Below are 18,625 nucleotides of genomic sequence, written 5' to 3' on the forward strand. Positions count from 1 at the left end.
GATGCAGGGCACGTAGCCTTCAGTCATGCCATCCAGGAGCTCTTTGCCAGGACCTGCCAGCAGCAGGCCCCACAAAAGGAAAACATCCATGCCTCCGGAGCTCCCACTGCTGCAGCCACTGCCACTACCAGTGCCATGGGATCGCTTGCTTAGCTGGTGCCAAAACCTGGACAACCTGGAGGTTATGGCTGATGGCAGTGCCACTCAGCCTGCCCCTTCCTCCGCCCCACCTGTGCCAGAGACTGCAGGCTCCCTGCCCTTGACCACTCATACCTTAGAGGTCCCTGCAGTGGGAAGTCCACCAGCATGCCCAGCAGTTGGGATGGAAGCTCACTGCATACAGGTGCCACACCAGGCCCACTCATGCTGGCAGCTGTGGCAGCACCTAAGGAGAGGGTGACACGAGGGCTCAGTGTGCCTGCCCTAGGCCCCACTCACCCACAGGCATCCCAAACAGGCAACAGAAAGTCACACAGGAAGAAGGAATATAGCACTCCTATTCCTCCTGACAGCAAGGTAATTGGGACTCTGCATGGCCTCAGCATAGCCGACCCAGCAGGACAAGCAAACACATCCATGGCAGCTCCTGCAGCCCCTACGTATGGGGGGACACCAGGGCTCAGTGTGCCAGCCCTAGGTCCCACTCACCTGCAGACATCCCCAAAAGACAACAAGAAGCCACTCAGGAAGAGGGAATGTGCCACTCCAATTCCTCCTGACAGTAAGTTATGGGGACTCTGTGTGGCCACAGCCTGGCTGCCCCAGCAGGACAGGCAGACATCTCCATGGCAGCTTTCCCAGTACAAACAAGGAATTTGATGGGCTGGGAAAAATCGCTTAACATGTGTCCAAATGTTCATATAAAATCCCTTCTAAGGAGATTTAGTGAAGGTGCTCCCCCATGGCCACCCAGCTGAGGTCGTGTCTGGTCAGCTGGTGGAAAGCACAGCAGATGAACTCAGTCAGAGCCGCAGCTCAGCCACATCTCATTCACTATCGCGATGTCTTACGGTTGAATTCCAGCTTCAGCAGCTACTTCAGGTTTACCTGAGCAATGTCGTACACAATGCTTGAGGGCAAGCATGTCAAGGAGCAAATGGTTTCACCATGGCGAAGGCAGATGCCTGGCATGGCCACAGCTGTCACCTAGGCTCACACGGGTCTCTCACTGGTAGAGGGGAGACACCGAGGGGCACTAGTCACCAGTGTCATCCCTGAGGGCATCTTGTCAGTCACCCTGCTGCCTGTGACTCCCAGCACCCCACAGGCTCCCACTGCTTGTGAAAGGATTCTCATTATACAGACGGCAGGTGTCGCTCACACCAGACGAATCCCAGTCCCCAGAGGAACCTCTGCACCATCCACAGTAATACTAGCTGAAGGGTCAGGGGTGGTTTTGCCCAAACCTGCACAAGGCGCATGAGTCACATGAACTGTGCGAACAGATGGTCAAAATATTTCAGGGAGACAACACATTTGATGTTGGGTCTACGTGTTCACTTTAAAGATATACAAACTCCATACTCTATCCTTCCTCCAGATAGAAAACCCGGTTCTAAATCAAAACCCCGAGGCATCAGCCCTAATTGATGTAGTAAGAGTCGCAGCAGCCCCCAGTGGGATACTATTCCTACTGAGCAGATTCCAGCAGGCAGCTGGAGGCCTGAGGTCCACAGGCGCTACGGGCTCCAAGCTCCATGTCCCAGGAGGTGCTCAGCACTGCAGCTCAGTTCAGCAAAGGCCCAAAGCCACCGCGCCAGTGACGATGCTCGGACCCAGACTCCCCTAATGGCATGTGCAATACTAGCTGCAGATGGAGGGAAATGGGTTTTTAAAGCACCCTCCTGCTGTTTCACAGCAGGCCACAGGAAGGCAGCCTCTGGGGAAAGCAGGCTCCTCCCGGTGCCATTCCCAGGCCCCAGCAGCCTCTGAAGCACTTACCTTTGACTCTGTGCTTGCCTTTGGGCAACTTGCTGATGTGCTAGGCATGCTTCAGTTCATACCTATTCGACAGAGGACAGTCTCAGAAGAGCCTCCAAGCATACTGGCTCCCAAACCAGCAGCCTGCTGAGCATAAGGTCAGGTGAGAACCTGAGATAAACACCCAGAGAAGCCAGTTCTTCTGCACTTCCCTCACACATGGGCAGCCACCCGTCTGCAGAGCTGGGGTCATGAAGGCCAAGGCACCCTCTGGGTGCTGAGGAGGAGGGCCCGCACAGGGGTGTCTGGCAACAGCCACCTGTCAGCCACAGCTGTCCCAGCACCTCCATCTTCAAACAGGCCCCTGACTCACTGGGGTACATGCATGCCTCACCTGAGCACCCACAAAGCTCTTCATGGAGACAACCACACAGGCACTGCCCACCCCTCGCTCCCCAAGCCACGCACATACCACGGGTGCTTCAGGTGGGGCTATCCAGAGGCCCTGGGACAGGATGCCAGCAAAGTTGGTGGTCCTGAACCCATGCCACAGCAGCCTCCGGTTATGCAGCTGCTTGAATGGTTTGAAGTGCTGGCTCTCCCCTTCGCGTGCTCTCTTGAAGATCTTGAGGGGATTGAATGAAAGAGAGGGGAGAGAAGCCACTTGTCACTATGGTTAAGATCTGACCAGCTGCCCTGACAGCTGGAAGTCTTCAGCTCTGCTGAGTATGTAAGGCGTTTCAACCAGGCCAGATGGAGCAGTGAGACTAGTCCAGGGCTGAGCCAGAGACTTGCTGTTAGAAATTACTACTGCCTGTAACACGTGCATACCTGAGGCTCTTTATTTTGGATCTTTGATTCTAAAACTAGGTTCTGAGAAAAGAAATGCCCTTTGAACAGAACAAAAAGCCACCCCAAAATCACATGACTACTAAATTTTCTGCTCAATGAACAAATGAGTTACTTCTGGTTATTTAAAGCAAAGTGCTCTTTCTTACCCAGGCCAGGGCTGGAGGAAAGAGCAGGCAAGAGCTGTAAGGACAACGGGGGCGGAGGGGAAGAGTCCTACATCAATGACTTCCAAGTCATATGCATTATGCGTGCTTGCATGCGTATTCTTGACGTACTTCCTGATGGTCTCAGCTTCCTTGGAATCTTTGTCCACAACCTAAAAGGGTGTCCTGGAATTAGAGCAAGGGAGGCCCCCGGAGAGCCACATGAAGGCAGGAGGAAGACCACAGGCCCAGCCTGCATCAGTACCATGGCCCCCTGGGTTAGTGGTCCCCCATCTCTGGGGCACTGGCTTCTGCATCTGTTCCAGTTGCAAGAGAGTCTAGGCATTCCCTGTCTTAAAGTTCCATGCTTTAGGATATTAGGAAAACTAGAATGTGGGGATCACTGGGAACAGGGTGCCTCTGAGCAAGGGGCCAGCTTCCAGGTTAACAATCCAGCTCACTGGAACCAGAACACGTGGGCTAGGAGACACCTTACAGTCAAGACTTGCAATCAGAGGTGCAAGGATCCAATCAGCTGTAGGTTTTAAGGATGGGGAGGAATGTTCCATTTCCTTTCAATCCTCAGGCCAAGCACAGAGTGGCTCAGACTACACGCCCACCAATAACTAGCAAAGCTAATATGATCTAGGCCAAATAAGCATGAGTGTGTCATAACAAAGGCCGTGTTCTGTCCTATTTTCATATTCTTCTCCAAAGTTCAAATGATCCAGGAATTCTGACCTTTTTCAGAGCTTCCTGATCAAGTCAACAGAGAGTTGACAACCCCTCCCCAAGGCACCACACCCACAGCATCACCAGCAGTGCCCCAGGAACAAAAAAAGTGACAGGGTCATACCCTGCTTCAACCTACAGAACTATGTTTTGTCCTAAGCAAGAAGCAAAGGCTCTTTTTAGTGATGTAAGCACACCACATAGGGCTCCCCGGGCCCGTGGGGACTCAGGTCTGCACCACTGGGGGAGGGTGTGGGGGCCGAGGAGTGAGGGGCCCAGGCTCAGGCTCAGGTCCAGCCAGGTGCTGAGGCAGGAACTCCACTCTGGTTGGCCTGGGCAGGGTGATTTCTCCCAGACTCCAAACACTCTGAAGGTTAAGGACTACACCACGCCAACCACTTCAACCCTGAGGAACATGAACCAGGCTTGGTGTTTTTATCACCATCATCAGGCATTTCCACTTCTGAAATGGGACACCAATATAAACCCTCTAATGTGCACACCACAGAGTCTCCAGACATCCTTTCTAGATTGAGGAAAAGAAGAACTTCTTGTAAGGCCCTCAAAAACCAGTCTCTACACCAAACTGAGACCCTGGCTTGAAAGCCTGCCTTGCAAACAAGATGCATATTTACAGGTAAAATGCTCTGAGGTTCTCAAAGGATCACCGGCAGCCATATCTGGGAATTTAAGTTAGAAGGGCTAATTCCTGGGCCCCAGCAATGTGCCTAAGCAGCTCTCCAAGGAGCTCCTTATGCACACTCAAGTTTGGGGACCATTGCTCTTGGGATGAGTGGTCAGTAAGCTTCAAAGAGGGCAGGCCCTGTTACCTTAATGTCAGTTTTGAGCTTCTCATAGTTGACGTCAATGGGGTCCTTGCTGCCATCATCAGACCCAGCCCTGAGCAGACTGTATGCCACCTCGATGTCCAGCAGGTTGTCCAGCATTTCCACCTTGGCCTGGAGGAACAAAAGAAAAGCCTTGAGCTAGGTACCAAGGCAAGGGAGAAAGACCCGGTCAGTTTTGGCCCAGAAAACCTATGTAGATAACAGCAAACAGACAGTGCAGCAACCCCTAGCTGGTCGCTGCTAGCCCATCACGGTTGTTCAGTGAACCCCTGAAGGACTTCTTAGAATGCTGAGGAGGGCTGCTCTGTAGGGCAGGGCAGAAACTGTATGCATGGTAAGGGCAGTTTTCCTCCTGCACACATGGTGACAGGTGAGGACCTCTCACTCGCCCCCTCGCAAGGCACAGAGGGAAGGCAGATGGGGAGGAAGATGCCATTAGGAAGAGAGGCCCCTTTTCCCAGCCTGAGGTGGTGGAGTGCATGAAGTGTGGGTAGGAAAACCATTGTTATCTTGCCTATGGGGTCTCTACCATGTGGAAATCCCACTTTTTAATGAGGGCACAGGAGTGGCCCTGGCCCCGGCCCTAGGGACTGTAATGTGGAGGGACAGTGGCAGGGAGCAGCATCCGCCAGAACCTGTGGGCTACCTGCATGCTGTCTGCAGTGTTTAGCAGTGGGGGCTTCTTCATCCCGAAGTCGTGGGGAATCAGGGTGTAGAAGTGATTTGAGAGATTCAGGATCTGGGAGTCACTGCTGCCCTGGGACACCACCTGGAAGGGAGGGGACACACTGTGGGGGCAGCTGTGAGCCCCAGTGCTTGGCTGAGCTTGCTTCTCTATGAGGCAGGCTGTGTGGTAGCCTGGTGTGTGCCCGAGACAGGAAACCCAGGGAAATTTCCAAGACCACCTTCCTGTGGTTGTCACACTGCCCTGCACCTTCTCACTGCAGCTCAGCACACAAGAGGCTTCCCATACCTAATGTCATTTGTACCCAGAGTTGTGTACTTGCAGATATACAAACCCCCACTGCTATGCAAAATAGTTATAGATATGCAAGCCCCCACTGCAGCCTCCACATGATGTGCTCATGGACACTGATGTAAAATTCTTTCAACATTTTGTGTTTTGAAACATTTTCGTACTAAGAAGTTGAAAGGGAAAAAACGCACTGCCATAAAATTCAGTGAGGCCCTCTTCCCCCACTGACATTCATCTTTAAAGCAGAAGTTATTTTATTGTACCCGAGGCCCAGGTGTGGCCAGGCACAGGAGGGCTAAGTGCCCTGCATGGCCACAATGCCAAGTAGTGCTCCATATGCAGAAGGTGTTCAATAAATGCACAAAGACATGGAGAAGCTGCACCATGGGGATAAGACATCCTAGGTGAGCAGAGAATGGGAGGGTCAATGAGCTGGCAACTGCAGGTCCCCAGACTCAGGCCAGCTTCTCACAGGGCCAGGTGTCTCCAAGTCATAAAACTTTCATGTGAGTTGCAGTTTTCTCTGTGCAACATAAGGATGTCAGCCCTTCCACCCAGGGATTCCAGAACAGCAAGGCGCTGGGGCTGAGCCATCTCAGCCAGTGGGCAACAAGGTAGAGGCTACTGCTGGGAACAGGTGTAACTGGATCTAACCAATCCCTTCTGGGGCCTCTTCTCTGGCCCAGCCAGAAGTCCACTTTCCCAGTAGCACATCAGCTTCCTGTGTGTTCTTTCCCAAGTCAAGCCTGCTCCCCACCCCAGATATAAGCAGAACCCACCAGCACCTCCAGGGTAAGGCTTGATGGCTCCGGGGCTGGGGATCCTTGGTAGGCAAGTGGACACTGAATGAACATTTATCAAAGTAAGGAACTAGTTAGCGTTCTATTCAGTGATTTTCCAGTAACTGCAAAATAAACTCAGCCTAACTCTTAAGGACACACAAAACAAAATTAGAACATTTTCATGAGGATGGAGAACTAGATTCCTCATCAAGTTCATAGGGAGTTTATTATCCTCAATGATTTGATCATTGAGAACACTGCTGATTCACTGTTTTGTGACGTCTTCTGCAAATGGCAGGCACTTGTCCTACTTGTTGGCTTGAAAAACACTGGAATCATGAATTGTGCCTGGGTAGTCTATTCCATGAACCTTGAACAAAGGTACTGCTGCACCCACCCTGTAGATCAGAGGCCAGACAGGCAGATGGCCCCGGAAACCCACTGGGCAGCTGGACAGGGAGAGGCCAGCTCCATGCTTACCTGCTGGACCTCGGTGAGGATGGAGTACGCAGCCTGGATCTGCCTTTTGCTTAGCTTTCCCAAGGGCATCTTCTGAAGGTCAATCTGAAGAAACAGGAGGAAATTTCCCTTTGAAAGCCAGGCACTGTGCCCTGTGATTTTGGCAGAGCTGGACCAAATACCACCGCAGGCCTAGGGGCCCGGCACAACGCAGCTGAAGACCCAGTGGCCCAACTCAACCGAGTCTGCGGCTCTGCCCTCTCTGTCCTCAGTCAGAAATAGCCCAGCACTTCTGGGAGAATATACACATTTCCTTTCAGTCCCAAGGAGGGATGAGGGCCAGCCCAGGTGGCCTTCCCTGGGGTCTCAGAGTCAAAGCAGTTTCTAGCCCGAAAGTAAGAACCATAAAGTGGTGGAAAGCATTTCTGAAAGGACACACTCCTGAACATATGTATTTATATTCAAAGCAATGCTGTCCCTTTCCAATCAGACACACCAATAGGCATTTCTTCCAGCTACTGCTCAAGAAAGGGGGTGAGGTCCAGTGGAAAAGCACGAGATCTGCAGCCCGGACTACTCACCTCTTAGCTAGTGATACACCCACTCAGTCTTGGCCTCTGATCTGTAAAACAGGGTTACCTGCCTCAAAAGGCAGTTACCTGCGCCCGCCCCCCTCTGCCACCGGCAAATGGCCTGGCCGGCGTGGCCGCTCTGTGCACCAGGACCCGTGCACTGTATTCTGAGACAATCGCCAGGGCTGTTCCCAGTGGACCCTTCCTTCTGAGCTCCAGGCCCAAGACGGCACCTCACCCATCTCTCCATCTCCACCACCCACAGAGTCTGAACTAGAGGGAGCCACGCAAGCATCTCACAAACGGAACTGCCAGGTGACCAAGTTAAACTAGAGGCTGTGGAAGTGCTGACAGCTCCTCAGGCACCAACCTGGGGCCAGCATTTAATAGTGACCATGAGCCATAGCACACTGGCTTCTCTGTACCCTCAGTACCAGCAGCTCTATCTCAATAAGACCTGGCTTCTGGGAAGTTAAATGTCGGGGCTCCATGTGGGGAAGAAGGTAGGTAAGTTATTGTGAGACAAGGACAGGTACAATAAGAGGGCAGAGTGCCTTCAGTGTGGATTATAAATTAGTTCTTAAGAAGGAACTGAAAGATGTTTATCAAGGGCTGAGTGACCAGACACTCTGAAGGGAGCAACATGCCCCAAGCTGTGTGACTCTGGTGTCTGTGTACCAGCACCCCTCGAAAGGCACACCTGAGCCAGAGGAGTGCTCAGTGCAAGCCAGCCCCACTACGGGAAGGGGAAAGGGGTGGCCCTCGAAGTCAGGGAGCTGTGAGCCACAGACGCAGCCAGGGGGAGGTTTCCAGGGCGACAGCTGGACTAGGACACAGCCGTGCCCTCCCACTCTGGCTCCTTCCTCAGGGAGACCAGGAGGCCTGCCGAGCAGAAAGCTTCCCTGCTACCTGTTCCTGTATCGTGTGCTCAGCCCAAGCCCATGGGGGGCCCACCAGGTTAGAAATAGGACCCTGGCCCTTTCCTTCCTGCAAACTAGTTACCTGAGTGAAAACAGCATAAAAAATGTTGCTTCACAGGAAGAGACTCAGGACACCTAACAGTTGAGAAAGTACAAATTCTATGAATCAACCAGAGCATAGGAAGCCAGAAGTAATGACCTTTGTTTTAAACCATTAGTCAAATGGAGCCCCCGCCTTCACTATATTTCTCTCCCTTTCCTCATGGCCTGCGTTCTGAAGAAACCCACCCACAAGCTTAACTAGCCAGGCCTCCCAGACCCAAGTCGGGCTATGTATTTATCTGAACAAGGTCATGCACACCCTGACCATCTTCAAACCCATCAGGGGCGTCTAGGATGTACCTCAACACTGTTTTCGGACAACAGCTGAGCTGTGAGCAGTCCTGCCAGGCTCAGCTCCAGGCAAGGGGACTCAGGGTCAGGAGGCAGAGGCTACCAGTGGCTTCTACCACCAGGCTTGTGCCGTCTCTATCCAAGGCTGGCAGGCAGCCTCTAGGGAGGATCCAGGGAGGAGTGGCTGGCTAAGGCTGACCCCCGGTGCTCACCCTCCCCATGGATCCCTGCTTGTTTTCCAGAGCAGCCCAAAGCTTCCAGGATCTGTGGCTGGGAAGAGGGGAGGGTGCTGTCTGCCAGCCTCATACCAGCAGTGCCCAGACCATCTCTGTTTCAAAGGTCCCGGAGCGAGCACTCAGGAGCTGATGCCAGGGACAAGAACTAGGGGCCCTTCTGCACCCATCGCCCTGGAGAATGTAAGACAAGACGGAGACCGCAAGGACCCCTGGCCTGGCTGCAGTCCCTGTCATTCTGCCCTGAGCAGAGAGGCGGGACAAGTCCATATCCCCCTCCCCACCTGCTCTTAACAAGTCAGTATGAATTTCATCCATGAAGCAAGCATCAGTTCTCTGCATGTCTGTCAGTGCTGGTTGTTTTATTATTACTGGACCGTCCTGGACTTCCCATAACAATACTGGCTGACCCGTTGGTTAGGCCGCAAAAGAACCATGCCTGCAATACCCCACCATGGCCACAAGAAGGGCAGGAGTGCAAGGGAGTCTGGGGACCGAGGAGCCAAGCCTCTACCACACACTGCCCATCTCCCAGAAGGTCAGACGGGCCTTCACAGGCCCCAGTCCCCCTTGCAGTCTTCTCTGGCTGAGGGACAGACTGACATCCACTGAGAACAGTCCCTGCGCTATCAGCAGCTCAGCACCCAGATCATCAACCCCAGCAAATGCTCGCGATAAAATGGAAGTGCAATAACCTCATATTCCACCATGGCTTTCTTCATACTTTCCACATCAAAGATCATCTTAATGAGGTCCTGCACTGGCCTGGGGAGCTCAGACTTGGTGCCAGGGGTCAGTCAGCTTCTTCACCGCCTCCTCATCCTTTGGGAGGAGAAAATCAGAGACCCAATTAAACAACCCAAGCAAAGTAGCAGTGGTGTTTGGGCTGCAGGTAAGAGAGGACAGGGTGCCACTAGCAAAAAAGGCTGCATGTTCATCAAGAGCATTTGGGCTGTAGGTGCTGGGAGGCGCCTGAATCTGCACAGGGGTCAGGCACTTCCTGGCACCCAGTCCTCTCAGTTACTGCTGGCCTCTCATGCCCAACCCAGAAGTGGTGGCAGCTGTGAGGGCAAAGCTTGGCCCAAGGGGACACTGGACATATTCCCCTTTTTCCTGCATCACTTCACCTAGGGGCGACTGTAAGACTGGGTCCACATCGCCTTTTCTATAGTCTGAGCACTAGGCAACCAGCCATTTCCTGCCAGGCAGCTTGACAGGGTTAATGTGTTCTACCCTCTGTCCTCCCCGCCTCACTCTGCCACCCCTCAGGCCCTGCTCCCTGGAGAAGCTGGGCTAAGTGAAAACCATGCTGTACTTTAAGCATTGTAATTCTTCTCACTTTCGACCCCACGAGGGCAGGGACTGTGTTCTGTCCATCAGTGTCCCTAGCAAGTAACAGTGTTTGGTATGTGCCTTGAATGAAGATAACTGGCACTGGGTTTGATCCCAGAATTGGGTTGGCCTAACCGAGCCACATTAGAGGGATGTGCCCAATGTTGGTGCCCCTGGCTGCAGCTGCCAACATCACAGCAGATCTGCTCTATGTGTCACATGGAGTCTTTAATGCATTCTTATCCTCCGGTTAGAGCTTTGCTGGAAGGCAAACTATTAAGAGGTAACAGTCTTTTTAAAATGCGTATCGTCTGTGACCCAATACCACCATCTCTTAATGGTACTAACAGAGGTATAGATATTTTTATGTATATCAGCATCACTACAGCAAACACCTGGAAATAACCTAAATGCCTAATGGGAAGTGATGTTTGGTAAATTATAAATTACAGCCACCAGTTAACTCCAGAATTATGGAATTCTATGCATCCTTAAGAAATGATGCTCCAGATCAGTACAGTTTAATTCACTAGCCACTGTTTCCGAAATTCAGTCTGAATTGAGGTATGCTTTAAGGGCTAGAAATATACCAGACTTCAAAGATTCAGTTTAAAAAAGAAAAAAAGAGTATGTGCTGTCTCAATAATTTTGTCTCTCAATAATCACATGTTGAAATGTTATTTTGGATATACAGGGCTAAATGAATGACTAGTATTTATTTCACTGCTGCCTTTTCTAAAATGTAGCTACTGAAATATTTTAAACTGCCCAGGGGTCACCTACCCCCACTGGACAGCACTACTCTAGAAGACATGGGGAGACATGCCAGGGAATCAAGGCAAAAAGAAGGTGGTCACAACACTGTATGTACAGAAAAACCCCACTTTCACAGTGGGAAGAGCACCTGTAAAGTGAGGAAGGGTGCTAATGACAGACGCTGTGATTTCAACTAAAGTTACTTCTCGGTTTTGTTTTTTGTGCCTTTGTCTCTCTCAAAATCTCCTAAAATCAAATGTGTATTTTTGAAATCAGAAAAGTTCTGTAAGGGGCACTGCTGAGTCAGACCAAGTCTGCCCACCCCTAAAGTTCTAGGTCTCAACCTCAACACTGTAAGAGAGTTAAATCCTATTTTTAATGCTGAGAACTTAGGACACTCAATAAACTAGAGCATTCCCCAAAAAACATGCTAAGCCTTAAAGATCTGGAATTACAATCTATACCCATCTATAAATCTCAATCCTGCTGCAAAATAAATGTGCCTTTCCCCCCAAAGGTAACTGATTTTCCCATAAAAACAAGGGGAGCATTTTTGTCTAAAAAACATCAGGTGAGAGACAATGACAGCACTGCCTGGTGAGATGCACAGGGAGCTGTCAGGCTGCAAATGTAGGTATAGCAGATTAACTAAGAAATAATCTGGGACTAAAAACTAGCAGGGAATGTGAAATAATAATTCCATGCTAAAGATAAACCAGGTGATGCGATCTACGATGAAATATGGGTTCAGTGAAGGGGCCTTCCCTAGAATCTCTGAATTACTCCTTGTGGCATTTAGGGAGTAACTTCAAAGACTGTGCCTCCTTGATGGTCTTTAAAATGCCTATACTGTTCTCACCTAAGCTCCACCTCACACTTCATGGTGAGAATTTTATTCATGAAGGGGTATTGGATTTTATTAAATGCTTTTTCTGTATCTATTAGGATAATCATGTATTTTTGTTCTTAATTCTACTCATATGTTGTATTACACGGATTGGTTTTTGTATGCTGAACCAACCTTGCATTCCTGGGATAAATCCCTCCAGATCATGGTGTGTGAATCCCTATACGCTGCTAGACTGTTTAGTATTTTGTTAATGACTTTGCTTCTATATTCATAGGGATATTGGTCTGTAGTTTTCTTGTGATGTCTGTCTGTCTTTGGTATCAGTTGGGAAGTGTTCCCTCCTCTGTTTGGGGGAAGAGTTTATGAAGGTCTGGCAGTATTAATTCTTTAAACATTTGGAAGCATTCACCAGTGCCACCACCTGATCCATGGCAAGCTTTTTCAAGAACACACTGTCCTTTCCTTTTACTAGAACCAGATGGACTAAAAGCATTATTGGTCACCTGGCCATAGTCATTTTCCAGAGGGTAGAAGTGTTTGGGGTGCTTGGTGAAGTTTCTGCAGTGCCAGGAGTTCTCAGTTTTCTCTTCATACAATTCCATGACGTGTTCGATGGCAACCTCCTTGGATGGTATCTGCTACAGTTTGTTACTACCAATCACTGTGCCCACACGGCCCCAGGACCTGAATATCCAGTATCTAGGAGAGGAAAAATTAGGGAAGAACATCAGATGCAGATGCACATTTCAGGACACATTTTACTTCCTGACTCTCCGAACAGCCCGAAATGATGGCGATTGACATAGGAACAAAAGGAACTGATATTATAATAAAGGAATTTTATTTTACTTTTATTAAACTGAGGGTTCTAGTAAGTAAAGCATGCCCTATCAAGTCACACTGGCAAATGGGAGTAAAGAGTGCCAAAGAACAGGTTAGGCCTGGACCTGGGAGCCAGTCCTGAGGAGACAATCCTGGAGCCTGTAGACCTTTACATAAAAACACCCAATTCTGCTCCCCCAAGATATAGAGCAAAGAGCACTGTGCAGCCATGTGTTCAAGGAGACAACTACTGACTACACACCCTAATGGTGATGAAGAACTTTTGGCTCAGGTCAGAGGCCGAGAAGCAATTTAACTGCAGGGGGTAGACAGTGGCATGCAGGGTCAGGCTGCAGGCCCGGCTGTCACTTAGCTTCCATCTCTGTCTAGGGCAGACACACATCCTGGGGGCTGGCTGTGCTGCTTAGCTTTGGATGAATTTGTTTTTCTCAGGGGATCTAACTAGTAAGTTAAATTTTACATCACAACAAATCAATGTATCAAAACCACAAATGCAAGATTTGTATGTATTTTTAAGGCAAAACCAAAGAATTCAAAGAAAACCTGGGGCTTCCTGCCAGCTTTCAGGGTTGATGCTTAAAGGCATATAAATTCACTCTGCTGTGGTTTTTCTCTAGAGATATTATGTTGACCTGCCCTGCAAATACTTCTGGCCCTCCAGCCCACACTACCATTTCATTCTAAAAACCAGTAAACATGGGCCACCAGGAAAACACACTCAACTACAGTTATCACAAGAATATTTTTCCTGATGGTGGGCAATTTTATTCTTGTCATTTCACAGACAAAGGCACTCTGCCTGTTTCTACAAAAACCCCATTCCTCTTTCACTACAATTCACAGCAAGCCTTTGGAAGGTATGCTTTACAAGAAGCCATTTTTCTGACTTTGAAATCTCAGACAAGAAGAGTAGGCAATAACCTAATGACATTGGCATTATTTCTTCATAAATTTCAAGTAGCCAACTAAATACTTAGTATTCTGTTAGTATCACTTCTGGTATTTCCTTTCTAAACAGTTTGGTGAAAAGCCGAGTGATGGGAGGACCCCGAGCCTCCGGCCGAGGCTTCCCAGGTAACAGTTCTCGTGGGCACTGTCGCTGGGGCGTGCCTTCCCACTAGGAAAGCTTTTTGGATATCCTGGACCTCCAATGGGAGAATTGTTTTCATTTGCTAAAGGAAAAGGTCCAGGTAATTATTTGAAAATGCCTTTTCACCATGAGATTTTCTTAGTTCCTTCCAACAGCCTGTGCACGCACAGGCTCCCCTTCCGACTGGACATACCGAGGGACCACCGCAGGGAAGAGGACCACCCTGCCTGCAAAGGCGTGGATGGGAAAAGCCAGCCCAGGCCCTCAGCACCCAGAATTGGCCCTTGCCTTTCTCCACCATGTAAAAAAGAAAAACAAAAGGCAAACCCAAACCTGTTTATTAACTAGGGAGCCTAAAGCAACATTAGAGCGAGTTCACTTGTTGCCAAACTTTCATTTGCTTCAGAAGTTTTAAAGTATGTGTAGAGGTATTGGAAAATCTAGACTAGTCTTCAGGAGGCTACAGGAGAGGGGTGCTGGGATGCCTGCATTCCATGGGGATGGCAGGGCTGGGTACATGCAGGAGAGCGAGGCTGTCTGTCTGCCCTCTTGTCACAGGCCGAGGGTACACCTGTGCTCTGTGAGGAGCTCGAACTCCCCAGGCGCCGGGAAACTGGTTTCACGAGGCTGACAGTACAGCCCTCACAGGCCGGCATGTGCTCCCCCGTCCCCAGGACACACCTGCCTTCTTTGTCACCCTCCAGGAGCTGCAGCTTGTAATAGGAGTTGGTTCCTTTAACGATGTCCACCAGGCCAAGGGTGGCACTGAACACCTTCCCGCCTTTCTCCAGGACATGTGCAGAGTTGTCCAGGCCTGTTGGGAGGCGAGTCCCCACAGTCCCTGCTCTCGTGGGCTGGGGCAGGTGTGCAGTTCACTGCTCCCATCTGCCGCTACCACCCTCTGGAGGGTCCCCACAGGACACACGAGTTCTCAGGACTGGGGAAGTCGGAGAGCAGGCAGGCGTGCCAAGGTGTGGCCCTGCTCCCACACTTTTTCCTAATCATCTGGGGCACATGGAGTCACTGTGCTCATGTTCCTGTCTGCTTACCAGAATCAGGATCGACAGCTGCTCCTCCTTTCAGAGTCAATTTCATTCTCTGTTCAGATTTGTTGACACCTTGGAGGGGAGAGAGAAATGTGCACATTAGAGTGAGATGGTGGAGGGCCGACAAGTGCATGGCCTCCCCTCTGACTGGCCACGTGGCCTGTGTGCTGTCCCTGCCCTTCCCACCCCAAAGCACCTCCACCCTGTGTCCACGGAAAATGGAGCAGAGGAAGCTGGCAGGGAAGTGTTCCACAGGACACTCTGGGGCACAGGGGGTGAGGCCCCGCACAGGCAGACACGTGCAGCTGGCCAGGAGCAGGGCCACGACCACGGCAGCTGGGCGGCCGGCACCTCACCTGCCTCCTTGCCAGGGCCCTTGCTCTTCTTGGGGAGCGCAGCCCCCACCTTCCCTCTGGGGGCCGCTACTTCTGAAGGCTCTGCCTTCACCTCTGCCCCCCAGGGGGACAAGATGTGGGCTGAGAATAACTCCTGGAGGCCTTTCATGGAGGCAGAGACATCCTGGAGGAAGTCCTCAGACAACGCGGATGTTGGCTTCTCTGACTTCCTCCATTTTCTTATTCATCTTTTCTACCTCCTCTGTCAAAATCAGAAGAAGAAGGTGAGCAGTGAGATGAAAACTAAACTTAAATCTCCAACTACTAGTGTCATATTTACTCGGTCCTTCCAAACCCTCCTCACCACAGCTCCCATTTCCTCCAAACCCAGTGTTCACAGGGCTCTTTCCCACAGCTGACTCTGCTCAGCAACAGTCCCCTAAGGGATGATGAGCTAAGGACAAGGTGACAGGTAGGTCACAGAAAAGGGACCCTGACATCCAACTCATACGGGAAAAGCTGTACCCTATTTCTCAGGTCTTGGAGACCTAAAATGGTTGTCAGCATAATAAACCTGCCAAGACACCTGTTCACCTTTGCTAACACTGCATCTTCCAAATGGATAATCAGATACATAATTTACAGTTATTTCCTCCACTTTGGTAGGCTGCCCTTCATTTTGGTGATGGATTTCCTTTGCTGTGCAGAAGTTTTTTAGTTTGATGCTGTCCCATTTGTTTATTGTTTTTGTTGCTTTTGGTTTTGGTGTTAGATTCAAAAAATTATCTCCAAGACTGATGTCAAGGAGCTTACACCTATGCTTCCTTCTAGTTTTAAGGTTTCAGGTGTTACATTTCATTATTTAATTCACTCTGAGTTTTTGTGTACAGCATAAAACAGTTTCCCACCTCCATTTATTGAAGAGACCTTTTCCAAATTGTGTATTTTGAACTCTTTTGTTGAGGACTAATTGCCTACATAAATGTACATTTATTTCTGGACTCTGATCCTGTCCCATTGGTATATGTGTCTATTTATGCCAGGACCACACCGTTCTGATTACTGCAACTCTGTAGCATAGCTTGCGATCAGTGAGTGCAATGCCCCCTTGTTCTTCCTACAGGTTGCTTTGGTTATTTGGGGCCCTTTGTGGTTCCATACAGATTTAGGATTATTTGTCCTATCTGTCTGGGAAAATGTCATTAGGTTTTGACACGGATTAACTGAATCTGTACATTACTTTGGGCAGTGTGGAGCTGAGTCTTATGGAGGTTCCCCTGTACATAACGTGTTTTTTTCCTTTTGTGCCTTTACTATTCCCTCCTTGTCCTTAATTTTTAACGTGTCTTGGGGTGGGCCTCTTTGGGTTCATCTTGTTTGGGGCTCTCAGGGTTCCTGGACCTGGATATCTGTTTCCTTCCCAGGTTAGGGAAGTTCTCAGTTGTTAGTTCTTCGTATGCTTTCTGCCCCTTTCTCTCTTCTTCTAGGACCCTATAATGCAAATGCCAGTCTGTTTGATGTTGTGCCTCCCCTAAGACCCCTGAGCTATCTTCACAGTTTTTCATTCGGTTTTTGTCCTGCTCTTACTGGGTGAGTTCCACTGCCCGGTCTTTAAGCTGATGAATCCAGGCTACCGTGAACCCCTCTCATTTATTTTTCAGCACAATTGTTAAACCTTCAGCTCTGTGACTTCTGCTTGGTACTTTCTTGTATTTTCCATCTCTCTGCTGAAGTTCTGTGTTTATCCATGCATCTCCCAGTTCAGTAAGCATCCTTATGACCATTACTTTGAACTCTTCACCAGATAAACTACTTCAAGGTTTCTTCTTGAGGTTTTATCATTTGGAACATGTTCCCTGTTTCTTCACTTAGCCTGACGTGTTGTGTTGGTTTCTCTGCAACAGATTAAACAGCCAGCTCTCAGCCTGGACATGTAGACAACCCTTCTGCCTAGCCATGCTCCACCTCTTGGTCATCTCTTAGATTGCTGTGCTTGTCCAAATGGCCTATTATACTTTTCACAGCTCCTGGCAAGACCTCCCAGTGTCCCAAAGGGGAGGAGCTCAGTGCCTGGATTCGGGCCAGTAGGGAGCAGGAGCCTGCGGTCTCGGCTGGGACAGGAGCAGGGGAGTATATGCTGTGATACAGAGCAGTAACAGAAGCACAAACCTGGCTACGCTCCGTAAAGACGAACATGATGTTGTGATGGAGAAGAGACACACTTTTGGGTGTCCCGTATATCAGACATTGAACCAAGTGCTTCCTCTCCCATAATTCTCAGCACCGTCATAAGACACAGACAGCAGGATCTCTATTTTACAACCAAGGTCAAACGCACTTTTAGTGCTGATGAACAGGGAGGCCTTGTTGACTGTCCCCATCAACTTTCCCCCAAGTCTCTCGATCATGCCCTTCACTTCATCTTTGGTCTGGGAGAGCTTCCCAAGAGTCAGGATCCTCATGTTGGACAGCAGCTTATCTGGAAGGGGAGAGCAGAGTCAGGAAGCCAGGCAGACGTGCCCAGGGACAAATCAGGACAGGTTGCGGGACAGCCTCTGCACCCTTCTCTGAGCAGCTTCTCCTGAGGGAAAACAGAAGAAAGGGCCTAGTGCAAAAGCGGACGTCAAGGCAGCCAACTGCCACCCCAGAGGTGGTTCCTGCCCCCAGGCACAGTAAGGACCAGGCTGACAGAAGCAACCCAAGGACACTGCTCCCCCAGCAGGCCAGCTATGCCAGCTGTGGTCAGGGTGCCCCAGACAGACTAGGAAGACTGCGGTTGAGGATGAGGGACCAGGATGTTGGCAGTGGGGTGGGAAGCAGAGGGGTGGACCACATGAACCCTCAATTCCTTGTATTATACACTCCAGATATGAGATGCTGTGGGCAGAAAGCCTTCAGGCACTCCCTGGGACAGCGGATAACAAGGGACATTGGCAGTTTATTGCAAACTGGCTGAGATCCTCGCAGGGAACAAAAACATTTAGTTGTTTGTCAACTGCAGGTCAGGAGAGGCAGGAGAGATCTCAGAGCCAGAGGGCGGAGGGTCAGAGGGCCTACCAGACCTGGCCCACTGCACATACACTTGGACCCAGGCTGCAAGCACAGTGGACTTGGGATGACCAACCATGCACAATGCACATGCTCCCTCCCCTGGGGATGGAAGGAGGCCACCAACAGGCTCACATGCAGACCCGTTCTCCACCACCAAACTGGGGCCCTAACTATTGGACTATCCCACCTGCCTCTAAGTAAGCAGAGGAGGTGGGTCTTCCTCCAGACACAGAAACACATACTGAACTCACTGTCTCTGTTGGTGTGGAGTATCTCCCACTAACATTAATCAGCAACTTCCTTTGATGCCATGTCTCTATATTCAAGAGACCTAAGCATCCTTAGGTCTTGTTCCTGGTGTCTAAGAACAAATTTAGCAAAACACTCAAGGTAGGAGAGCAAGGCAGAGGCTTTTATTTAGAGATAAAGTGAGAGGACAGAGCTCCTGGCTAAGGCCAAGAGGGGACAAGAGAGCCCCAGAGGGGTGGTTGT

General features: G+C 50.1%; 1 pseudogene; it reads right to left on the reverse strand.

Annotated features, from left to right (window-relative positions):
* Positions 1–993: 993 nt before the first annotated feature.
* On the reverse strand, positions 994–18,209 carry LOC108397794 (poly [ADP-ribose] polymerase 1-like; annotated as a pseudogene).
* Positions 18,210–18,625: the final 416 nt, after the last annotated feature.

This window comes from Manis javanica, chromosome 11, assembly GCF_040802235.1.
Source record: "Manis javanica isolate MJ-LG chromosome 11, MJ_LKY, whole genome shotgun sequence".
NCBI classification, from domain to species: Eukaryota; Metazoa; Chordata; class Mammalia; order Pholidota; family Manidae; genus Manis; species Manis javanica.